General features: G+C 57.3%; 2 long non-coding RNA genes across 10 annotated transcripts in view; one reads left to right on the top strand and one right to left on the bottom strand.

The window, feature by feature from the left end:
• LOC104875994 overlaps positions 1 to 7,303 on the bottom strand; it is a 24,269-nt gene extending 16,966 nt beyond the window's left edge. Inside the window, exons 1-4 of one of the 7 annotated variants that reach the window (XR_002026027.2) lie at positions 6,590 to 7,112; positions 6,266 to 6,436; positions 3,964 to 4,041; positions 456 to 3,836 (exon numbers count right to left, since the gene is read on the bottom strand). This is a non-coding gene — a long non-coding RNA (uncharacterized LOC104875994). Of the gene's footprint in view, positions 1 to 455; positions 3,837 to 3,963; positions 4,042 to 6,265; positions 6,437 to 6,567; positions 7,113 to 7,284 lie in introns of those variants that run through there. The other 6 variants (XR_002026026.2, XR_004515106.1, XR_004515105.1 and 3 more) reach the window with 6 other exon arrangements.
• LOC104875995 lies at positions 229 to 11,055 on the top strand. 3 transcript variants are annotated; one of them, XR_004515110.1, is made up of 3 exons: positions 229 to 296; positions 3,933 to 4,063; positions 11,003 to 11,055. It is a non-coding gene; the product is annotated as an uncharacterized LOC104875995 (long non-coding RNA). The 3 variants fall into 3 exon arrangements; XR_784225.2 differs by lacking the exon at positions 229 to 296 and adding an exon at positions 304 to 381; XR_004515111.1 differs by lacking the exon at positions 229 to 296 and adding an exon at positions 951 to 1,009.
• Positions 11,056 to 11,627: the final 572 nt, after the last annotated feature.

Genomic DNA, 11,627 nt, shown 5'->3' with positions numbered 1-11,627 from the left:
CGCCCCCCCTCCCCAGGCCAGCCTCTGATTGGCTCTTCCTCGCCTGACGTCACTGCCTCGGTCCCCAGTCGGCCCCGCCCTCCCCCTTCCCGGGCCGGGCCCCACCTCACAATTGGGGTACCCCGCCCCGCCAGAAGGGCGTGCTGGGGGTGGGGAGGGGCTACTACGAGTGTGCGCCGTTCCTTAGCCGCTGGCTGCCGCCCGCCCGAGACCCGCGGGCACAGATGGCGTGTTGCTATTTGTGGTTCTGATCTCCACCGACGCTCCTGGACACGCATTTTCCACTCCGGCCCTAGGTGTATTGCTGCGGGACGCGGCGCAAAGCTAGAGAAGCTATCGCGATCGTGTGAAATCCGCTCAGAAAGAACCAGATAACCGGAGGTTCTACCTCTCCTCCCTCCTCCCGTCAGGATGTCTTTAGACTTTCTCTGGTTCTTCCCAAACTCGCTCCTGACCTTTGGAATGAAGAGGAACCTCTAGTTTTCAGCTCAAAACAGTGGGGCAGATTCTGGCAGTCTGGGACTCCTCCTCAAGGCTCCCTCGGTCCGACTCCCCAGTCCTGCCTCCCACCTGGCTCAGCAGAGCATTCCTGGTTCACCTCTGCAGGCCAGTGAAGTCTAAATCGAGTACTGTCTCAGCCTTGGGTGGCACATGGCAGCTAGCAGCAGATTGCAGATTCAGGCTGCTGGAGGAGGATCTAGAGCGCAATCCCTGGGCTCCTCGGAGCTGCTGCCCCGCCAGGGCGCAGACACCCCATCCTTCCTCTCCCCTAAGAGACTAAGGCTCCTACGTCAGGAGCCTGTGGGCGGGGTTAATGCAGGTCGTTTCTGTGACCTTGGGTCTTTGAAGTTAGGTGGTTCTGAGAGTGGGTGCACTCCAGGCGACCACTGTGGATCCTCAGGCCTGCTCAGGTGGTTTTGTCTGTGTGTGTGCCCACCCCAGGACAAAGCCAAGCTGGAATGCTGCCCACCCTGATCAGAGCCAAGCGAAAAGGCAGTGGCTTAACCAGGTGTGCCCCTCAAGGACGGAACACCGAATAACCACTGCTCCTGGGGATGGTGGGCTCAGTCTGAGTGGGGAGAAAGCCCAGGGCCCTTGAGGCTCCCTGCTAGAAAGGGCACAGGGTGCCCCAGCTCAGGGTGTTCTCGGGCTCCACAGGGTCTCCAGGCCCTTACCCAAGGGGAAGGCTTTGGCAGTGCCAACACTTCACAGACACCCTAGAACAGGGGCACACAGGCCAGCGGAGAGGAGAGGAGACAGGTAGGGATAGAGTGTCCCCTCCCAGGTGCCCTTGCAGTTCAGAATACATAGGAGGACCCTGTTCCTCCAGGACAGGTGCCAAAAAAAAGAGAAGCCTCCCTAGACACTCACAGACAGACCTGCCAGCCAGCATGCTGCCAATGCATTCTCCAAATGCACCTTGTATACCAGAGAAACATGGGCACTCCAGCCTTTTCTCTCCAAGCAGGCAGACAGCCTCCTCAAAGATTTTTCAGCAAACTGAGTAGTAGCCACCTTCCAGCATTCCAAATTGGGCCTGCACCTCTCCAGACACACCAGCAACTTTCCCCACAAGTATCTCCCTTCCGCCCTCCTTAAAGCAGTGATCAGCCCTTCTTCTCTGCTTCCCCTCTCCAGCACTACAAGGCCAAGCTTTCTGCCATTGCTGTATTATTGTCCAGAGGGAAGAGGACAGGACACAAAGTTGTTTTGGTTTTTTCCTAGTGGAGACTCCCTCACCAGATTCAGACTTAATTGGAATTCCTTAAAAACTAATGTCAAGAGAGAAATGGGTGTATTTAGCAGACTTCTCAAAATACATATATCAAAATTCCCCCACGCAGCTAGATAAAGCACGAGACACTTCTGCCTTTCACTGTGGTCCCAGCGCTGAGAGGTGATCAGTCTGACAGAAGGTCCAGGTTAGGGAGAGCCCACCCTCCTCACACACACGCAGGGAAGCGGGCAGCCTACACTTCCAGGCTCCATCCACGTGGAACCCCACTCTGTTCAGCTTCCTGTGAAGTACATTTCCCTGTGATTTTGACTGGGTTTGCTGGGCAACTCAGTTCCCACTGCTCTGGCCTGTCCGGAGACAGGGACAGAAGCCAGAAAAGCCCCGGAGAACTGGGCACTTCAGGGGGTTGGAACTGGTTGGCGTGCCAAGCCACGTTTTTCCCCTTTTCAGACAAGAAACTACCTGGAGGGTGGTAACTGAGACAGCTCTTGAGGTCAGGGACAATTTCTGACGTATTCTTTGTCCCAGAGGAAACAAGGATGACAAACTGGGCAGAAAATGCGGAGACAGACACGGTGGGGGCAGGAAGTGACAGTCTTGCAGGCCTGTGTGCTGTGATTGTGGGCTTTGTGGTGGGGAGCGGGTGTTGAGCAGCTGTGCCTTCGGTGGGACTTGCAGATAGGGTGGGAGGGGCTGGGGCATCGTGTCCGTGGGTGCTGTGTTATGGCCGCCCCGCACTTCCTCCGAGTAGGGAAGACCACTAAGCAGCAGGGCAGTCCCAAAGGAGGACAAGAGCCTGAGCGAAGTGGGCGCCCTGCTGCGGGATCAGCCGCCAGGCCAGCCTCGGTTTTTCTGGGAAGGCCTTGGCCGCAGCACGTGGCATAGCTCGCCAGGGATCCCTCAGAGTGGTGGCCCATGGACCTCACCCCTAGCTCTTCCAGGGAAGTTCTGGGGGGCTCTGGGGAGAGTGCCCCAATCCCTGTGCCCCCCCCCGCACCCTGAGCTGCCCACCCTACTGTCTCTGCCCGAAGGGGACCCCGGAGACATAGAGCAGAAAATGTGGCCAGAATCATGCACCCCGGACAGAGCTTGGGGCAGATCTTTATAATCTGGGTCCCAAAACACATTTTGGCATTAAACCACGCTCTTGAAATATTCAAGTAATTCAATAAAAAGCATATTTTCTCTTTGCTTCAATTACCAGATTAATTTGCCTTAAAGACACAGATGAAAGCTGCTTCTGAGAGCAGCTAGGTGCAGATATTTATTTCTGTCTTATGAATGCATCATTATCATGAACATTACCATACATTATTCTTTTGCTGTAGAATATTTGCATTGTCTATGGGACTGGGACAAATAAAAGTGGGAAGTGGCAGTAAAAAATACAGTGAGGCTGTGTGAATGTAGATATATATATATTTATATGTATATCTGCATGCAGATGAGGCTAGAGAGCACGGGAAACTGAGGAGGGGTTCTGTCCAGGGCCCACCATTCTTTCCCTCAGAGCCTTTATCCTTGGGTGGAGGGCCCTGGCTGTCCACACCACCTCCCTGCCTGCTCCCATGTCACCGCGCCCCCACCACACCGGGCAGTGAGAACAGGGTGTGGAGGTGGAGAGGGTAAGCTGGTGCCTGCAGACTGGTCCTCTCTGCAAGACCCCTTACCCGCATCAAAAGGCCTCCATAAGGGGCACAAGCATGAGTGTGCAAGGGTGCCATGCGTGTGCATATGCACACACACCCAAACTCAATCCGACAAAGGCAGGGCGAGCCCGCGTGTACTCGGCAGTGGCCCCGCCCTCCTGACACAGGTACGCGCGGCTGGCCGGGTGCCGGCACACACTCCTGCTCACAGGGACTTTGGGCCCATTCATCTCTAACATCATGGCTGTCTTTGCTCACCTGTCACCCACACAGCCAACCACCTCCCCCAGCTCCACTGGCCTCCCCCTGCCCTCAGGAGTCTGCGGGGAGAGGAGAGTCCCCAGACCCCCCCGCCGTTCCTTTCTGTAACAGGATTGACCAGGGTAGCCTTCCCTTCCCAAGCTACCATGTTCTGTTCCATTGTCACCAACTACACAGGGCTCGGCTCGCTGCAGAAGAGACAGATGGGGGCAGTGGGTGGGGAGGTGAGGAGCAGGAGAAAACGGGATAATGCCAGCCACCTTTTCCCTCCCCAACCCCACCAGGACCACAAACAAGAAGGAAGAAAATAAATACCCCACAGCCAAAGGTAGCCACCGACGTCGACGACGCTGAGGATACGAGGAACAGATGAGGCTGCTCCTTCCCAGCTGCCTGTGAGGACAACAACACAAAGGTCAGCCCTTGGGTGGCTCTTCCCCCGCAGCCCAGCTCCTTCAAGGCCTCCCAAGCGCTGCACCCAGGTCCTGCCTGTCTGGCTTCTCCTCATCCTTTGCCAGGCTCCAGGGCGTCCCCTGGAGGCTGAGAGAGAAGAGCCTGGACCCTCAGGCTGGGCAGAGCCCCTGCCCTGCAACTTCTCTGGGTGACTCTGACCCTGCCTTGGCCTTGTTCTCACAACCGCCGCTATCCAGAGCCTTCAGGTCCAGGGGCTTTGAGCTGAGCCCGGGTGGAAATCCGTCTTCACTTAGAGATGCTGGTAGTTCCCACCCAGTGGGCACTGCCACCTCCCTGACTGCTGCCACTCTAGACCCAGGGTCTGGGTGAGGGTGGGGTCTCGTGTGCCTGATCCGGTGGGTGACACTACTGACTGCACGTGAAGGAGTCTCTGTCTGTGGTCTCTGCAGCTCCCAGCCCTCCCGTCATTACCTGTCTATCTGTCACCTATCTGAGTGTGTACACCTCTTGGGGTCCATAAAGACATCAGTAGCTATCAATTTTCTCCTCCCTTTTCACAAACACAAAAGGTATGAATACAAATCAGTTATTTTTTATTATTCTAATGTTGGGCACAGAACTCAGTCCATCCTTTGTAGTCTTCCCAGTACTTTGCTTTCAGGTTAAATTAGGGTTTGGGGAATGATGGGCATGGGCAACAGAGCTCCTAAAATGCAATACCGGGATGGTGTGTGAGTGTGTGTGTGTGTGTGTGTGTGTGAGTGTGAGAGTGTGTGTAAGTGTGTGTGTGTTGGAGCAAGCTGATGGATTCTTTTACCTCCAATTCAATTCCACAAGTAATTCTTTTTAAGTCAAGAAAGTAGGCTACTAATTGCAGGGGGGATCGGAAAAGGGGTGTGTGCTGGGAGCAGGAGTAAGCCTCAAGTCCAAGCCTGCTTTCTAGGAGGGGTGCTCTGAGTCCCCTAACTTTTCAGATACTCCCTTGACTCCAGCCAAAGCTCTGCTAGCCCACCAGCTCACAGAGATGCCTCAGCCTGAAACTACCCTCAGCTTCCTGTCACAGAGGGGCCGCCTGTCCCTGCCTCACACCTTATCTGACAAGCCAGAAAACAGGCACCAGGACAAGGGGCACTTCCTTCTTCCATGCAAATTGTGGCCATTCACGCATCTGCGGGGCGGCTACACCTCTCTTCACTGACCGCTCCCCACCACCCACATGGGCACTGCCATGCCCTGGGGACGCAGTGATGATGCCACAGCCCCAGTGCACAGAGCACATGGGCACCTTGGCCTGCGGGGCACCAGGAGCGGGGGCTCTGTTCCGACCTGCACTACCCTATAGAGCTCTCCGCAGAAGCCCACCTTCCTTCTCTCCCTGACCCTTCTGAAAACCGCACCAAAAAGACTAAATACCTCCATTTTCCCATGGGGCTGAGGCCACACATCTGCAAAAGCCCTTGCTTTCCTGGAAGCTATCGGGCCTCCTCCCGCCTAAGGAAAGGGGTGGGGAGAGGGGGAATGAATTTCATCTGAATCTCTGTAACATCTTTTTGGATTTTTTTTTCTCAATTCTGCCTTCTACCTTCTTGGAAAGGTGGGTCCTTCAGATTTTTTCCTCCCCTAAATCCTACAGAGTCTGGGGCAGAAAGGAACAGGAGTGGGAGGGAGGAAAGATCAGAAGCCCCAACCTAGAAGCAGTGTTCTCTTCCCTTCCACCTCCATCACAACCTCTCTTCCTGCCTCTGCTCTGGGACCAGCATTAAGATGTTGGCCCAGTCTGGTGGAGAGAAGGGAGGGGCGGATTAACAGGGTCAGTAGCACTGTGACCCCAAAGCTCCCCCTCCAATCTCACTGACAAACTTAGTGAGCTGTCTGGGCTGGCAGAGGCCGGGGAAGGAGGGGCCAGGCGCCCTGCGCGGCCAGCGGGTGGGCAGGGCCACTGCTCATGGGTACCTGCCCAGGCCCGGCCGCAGGAGGTGATGCTCTGCTGTGGCCAGCTCCTCCTCAGCAAGCCGGCTTCACCCCTGTCAGGCCGGGCATCTCCACGGCCCTTTCTTTCCGTGATTACTGCACCAGCCTCCATCAGCCAGCAGCAAAGTGGGAGGGCGACGGTGCTCTGACGCCCTTTAAGGGACCCCTTCCCACCCCCAGCTCAGGCCTCCGAGGGGGCTGGGGTCCTCTCCGGGCCCCCGTGGCCACTTACCAGGCTCCTGCGGAGAGGCGCAGCAGCGGGCCCTGCTGCGGCCGGACTGCCCGTCTCCCCCAGCTCCGGGCCTCTTGTGGAGTGGAGGATGCAGCTCGTGACGTAGCATCTGTCTATCCAGTCAGGAATTTCATTTGCCTCTCTCTCTCTTTCTTTCTCTTGCTGCTCTCCCTGGAAAGGCAGCATAAAGGGGGTGCTGCCCTATCTGGAGACGTGGGCACCGCCAAAATCCCAGCCCACCGCTGCGGCCCCTCCCAGGCGCCTGCGGGGAAGTGGTCTTTGTCACCTTCCCTGCTCCCCACCTCCCCTGCCGCCTTTTCTAACCCGAGGCTGGAAGAAGGGGCTCCGGCGCTATTGTTCTTCCAAGTCACCTCGTCCCTCCCCCGTCCAGAAGGAGAGCAGGGGAAGGCGTGACAGAAGCGGCCCTGTCCCCGTCCCGGGCTCCTCAGTTGGCTTCGCTTTAAACTTGGGAGTGGTGACTTGCTGGGGGTGAGGAGGCCGGGAGGAGCTGACAGGACTCACGGAGGGGCTTGGTTCGCCAAGGGGAGGTTTGGGATGTCCTGTCCTCCAGCCCCCTAACCCGGTCAGCTGAATGCACTGAAACCCGGACGAGTGGGGAAGGAGAACGCGGCCGAGAGCGGGGGTGGCCAGCTCTGGAGGTCTAGACGAGAGGGGTGGGACCACGGGCTCAGAGAGGAGATGAATCATCGCAGGACGGTGCGATTCAGATTCAGGGCCGGTTTCCAGGGCTGGGGTCCCGATATTCGGTGGAAGCTGGGGCCCTGAGCGGTACAATGTCTGGTCTCTTTTCTCTCTCTCACCCCACCCTAGGCCCCTCCCTGTCTCTCCCTCCCACTCTTCCCGGCCTGCATGGGAACTCGGCCCGGGCTGGACGTGACAGACAGCAGGCCTGCATGTTAATGAAGTTTGTCTCAAGTTCATTGTCAAAGCCCCCCTTCCCCACGACCCCTCCCCTCTGCTCCCATACACAAATCTCCTCCAACTTTTGTCCCACAGACCTGGAGGCCACTTGAGTCTCGGCCGCTCTCCTCTCTCACCCTCCCCCAGGGCTTTCGGCGCCCTCTCCGCACTGCCTCCCTCCGCGGGGCAGGGGCTCCCTCCCGGGGGCCTTCCCAGCCACCTCCGGCCCAGCCTCCCCGCGCTCCCAAGGAGGATTCCGAGGGCTGAGGTCAGATCGACACGGGCCCTGTCCCCATCTGAGAGTGGGGAGACCCCAGAGGGGCGAGGGGGCAGTAGTCCCTCCCTTCGAGTTCCCAGCCCCCCAACTCTCCGCCCCTCCGGCCCAGTGCTGGCTCCCTCCCGGGGGCCTTCCCAGCCACCTCCGGCCCAGCCTCCCCGCGCTCCCAAGGAGGATTCCGAGGGCTGAGGTCAGATCGACACGGGCCCTGTCCCCATCTGAGAGTGGGGAGACCCCAGAGGGGCGAGGGGGCAGTAGTCCCTCCCTTCGAGTTCCCAGCCCCCCAACTCTCCGCCCCTCCCGGGCCCAGTGCCCCCACTCCGGCCCAGCCGCCCTTCCCCACCCCTCCCATTATGATTATTTTGCTCTCCCTTGATTACATCTGCTTCAGTAGCTCAGAAATAAAGACCCTTTGAGACTAATTTTGCACCCCAGCTCCCCACCTCTCCCTCCCCTCCCCCGAGACCTTGGCTCCCACTAGCTCCTTTCTCACCGGCCGGGAGACATTGAGTTCCTTGTCTAGGGAGCTGGGGGGTTCATGGGAGGGGTGCCAGGGGAATGGGGGGCTCTCTCCAACTCTGGGACGTGTCCAGCAATCCAAACCTGTCCTTCTTTTGTCCCTACAAATCTCTTCATACCGTCACTACCCTCTGGAGTCTGCCTCTCTCCCAGTAACCAGGGGATAGGGGAGGAAGGGGAGGAGGACCCCGAGCTCACCCCACCCCTCAGTGCCAGGGAAAGGAGGGAGGGGGAGAAGGGGGCGAGAATTTAAATTCCCCCCTCATTAGCCGGAAAGGAAGCACGAGGGGATAATTATAATTAAAAGCAGACAGCTGTGGATGGCGTCTTTTATGTTCCTCCAAGCCTCCTCCCCACTTTTACCACCATCGCCCGAAAATCTGCACTCCCTGTGTGTCTAGCCCCGGGTTTGCTCAGGCGATGGCTCGCTCGGCTGGGCGGCCTCGGCGGCGGCAGCAGCAAGGGCAGATTTGGGCGAGGTGATTCCACTTCCTCTCCTGAAGCTACCACTTTCAGAGCCGTCTCAACCGGCCAAGCCGGGCCGGGGGCTTCCTAACCCCAGCAGGAGCCTGTGGGGCAGGAACATTCGGGTGCTGATAACAGACTCACTGATTCTGTGAAATCTTTGATCTTCCTAAAAGTAGCCGTAGCACCGACAATGAAACGAATACTAAGTGTTTAATATAACCCAGCATTCCTCGTCCTCCCTCGGAATTGCCTCAAAACGCAGGAGGGGCAGGGGAAAGGCGGAACAGCAGCCTCCGTGCGTGGTAACAAAGAACGGCTGAGACTCGGGGCCACAGAAATGAACACAGATACATACATATGCGCGGTGATTTCGGGGGTGGTGTTGCTAGGCCTCGCTTCGCTATCCTATGTATTTATAGAACTTGATCACAGGCCAGAACAGCAGGGTAATTATAGCATTATTAGCATATATGCAAATCAGGTAACCTATATACGCTGAATGGAGGCAGATGATTATTTATCTCTCCCCCTCTCCTTCCCGGTATCAGCTCTGGCTCCTCGGAGCTGCACACCAGCAATTATCTGACATTATAAGAGGGGGTTGGAGCCCTGGAGGAGGGGGCTGAATAGGACAGGAAAAAAACCTACAGGCGGTGGGTTTTATCTCATTTTACTCAGTGTTATTCTGGGAAGAGGGGAGGGGCTCAGTGTGAAGCCCCTGCATTAACAAAGGGGGAGGGGGTGTGATGGAGAGATAGAGACCTGAAAACGGAGACGAATGCAGGCAGAAAAGCTGTGAAGCAAAGACCAGATGAGGGTGAAGGGGGACGGGGGAGAGGGGCTGGATCAGGTCCGGAGTCACAGGCCCTAAGAATCCAGATCTGGCTAGAAAAGGAGGTCCTGTGCATCTGGGGGTCAAGGGAGGGGCTGCTCGGGCTCCCACAGTTTGGGGCCTGCAGGGCATGGGTCCTGGTCACCTCTATGGGCCTGGAGAGTGGAGCTGAGCCCTAGTCCGACCCTGTGCCTCCACATGAAGCCCTTTCCCTCAGTCCACCCCTACCAAATGGTCCCGGTGCCCCGAGCAGCGGTGGCGTTTGGTTGACTCCTTTATTCCAGTCCACACAGGAACACAGACCCCAGACTCTAGACCTTCCTTTCTCCCACCCAGCCTGAACCCCAAGCCCTCTCTCTCCCTTGGGGCTTGGGATGGTGTGGGTCAGTCCTTCCTTCAGTAGCAAGATCTCCAGGGGGTGCTCCCGACCCCAGGGAGAGCCAAAACTTCCACAGTTTGCTGGGAAGGTTCCCCCTGTCTCCCCAGGGCCTGCTCTGGAGAGTTGGGTCCCTATTCTTCTACCCTGCTGCGGGCCAGGGAGCAGCCACCGGCCCCCCAGAGCATCATCACTCCCTGCGGCACCCTCCCAGACTCCCCATTGCATAGGGAGTACTCTGCGCCACTGACCCTGGAGGTGCAGCCTCCGACCTCCCTGTGTGCAGGGTGGCTGTCTAGTTCCCTCTGCACCAGAAAAGACTTTGCCCTCTCCAGAGAGGGCAACAGGGGACAGGGAGGGTTATTCTAAGGCAGAGTCCGAGGCTCTGAGTGTCCTAATGAAGAAGAAATGCCCCTGAGAGAAACGAATAGAGTCTACCAGCAGCCAAAGAGGCAGCAGCCAACGGACTGAAAAGAAACAAAATTTCAAAGCTGTACTTAGATTTTTATATGAAAATAAAATTTTATGTCATGTCCATGTAGGGATCAGCATCGGATGAGATCAGCATGGGGGTCACCCATGGTCTCTGCAGCTATCGGGAGAATTTGTATTATATCTGCTCCTCTGGGGATCCAGCTGTTTCTCCTTCTTTGTGGCCACATAATACAGAATAGTGAAAGAGCCAAGGAGGCAGAGAGAGAGAGAAAGACAAACAGCAGAAGAAACTGAGCAATGCGGAAATCAGACCGAGCGAGGGGTGACCTGCTACAGAATGGAGAGTGGGCTGCTTTGGGGGGTCTCTGGGGTACAGGGCTGCACTGCTTCTCCATCTGGGCCTGGAAGGCGCCCTCTGCAGCAGGTGCCAAGCGCTCTGTTCTCCATACTACACAGGGATCAGGACATGGCCCTCACTTCCGCTGTTGTCCTCGGGCTCAGACAGTGTAGCTGGTTAGTACCCTGCAAGTGCGTGGCTAGCCCATGCCACCTGGCTTGTTTCTCCGCCGGCACAGCAATAGTCCTTTGGACCGTGGAAGGACTATTGCCTGGACTTCTCACTGAGATCGTCTAGGCCTGTCTTTCTCTTTTATCTAAACACCCCTATTTCATGGCTCTCCTGTAGATTAATTAAGCTCCCACCCTATAGAACTCTGTGTACGCACACAAATCCCTCTCTGCGATGGTGGGGATTGCACCAGGGCCTGGAGCGTGCTAGGCAAGCACTCTAGCACTTAGCTACATCCCCTGCCTGTAAATATCTCTTCACTTCATCCTTTCTACCCAATTCACCTCCCTGGCCACCGAGCTGACCATCCTTAACTGGGCTGTCTGTCTCCTGCTGGCTAGGTTGCCAGGACCTGCGCTGCCCTTGAAAGGAGCTGTATACTGGGGACAGGCGGTGAGAGGCCAGGTGGGCCTCGTCCTTGCTGCTGCTGCAGAGGGCGCCTTCCAGACCTTTTGGAAGAGCAGCGCAGCCCTGTACCCGGGGAGACCCCGCAGATAGCCCAGTCTCCCCCTTGGGGACTTGAAGACACATCCGCTGTGCTCGGCTCGACCGGTAAGCAGCCTCACTACAGAACAACCAGGCCGGCAGCCAGACCTCGGCGACAAAGCCCAGGAGCTGCGAAGATCCTCTAGGTGTACACTGCTACCTGTATTTGCACACACACTGCTTTCACCCTAGCACCGTATACACCTCCGCTGCTTGTTTTCACACAAATAGCAGTCTGTACGTGGGAAACTGGCCAAAACCTAGCGCTGGGCGTGATCCACGGGAGGGAATCCACACCGCTCGCGCTCTGACAACGGTGCAGGGCCATTTCCGTCTGCCTCACCGGGTCCTCAGGTCTGACGCTATTTCGCGGGCTCAGGCTCGGGTTTGAGCCGCATCCCCGAGCTGCACGCGCAGCCCAGGCCCCGCAGAGGTACCGAGCCCGGCCAGGTGTGCGTGAATCGCCGGCCCCCTCCCCAC

This window comes from Fukomys damarensis, unplaced genomic scaffold, assembly GCF_012274545.1.
Source record: "Fukomys damarensis isolate Sample0158 unplaced genomic scaffold, DMR_v1.0_HiC HiC_scaffold_33, whole genome shotgun sequence".
Taxonomy (NCBI): Eukaryota; Metazoa; Chordata; class Mammalia; order Rodentia; family Bathyergidae; genus Fukomys; species Fukomys damarensis.
Note: the sequence above shows the minus strand (reverse complement) of the source record. Positions and strands in the feature narration are given on the sequence as shown.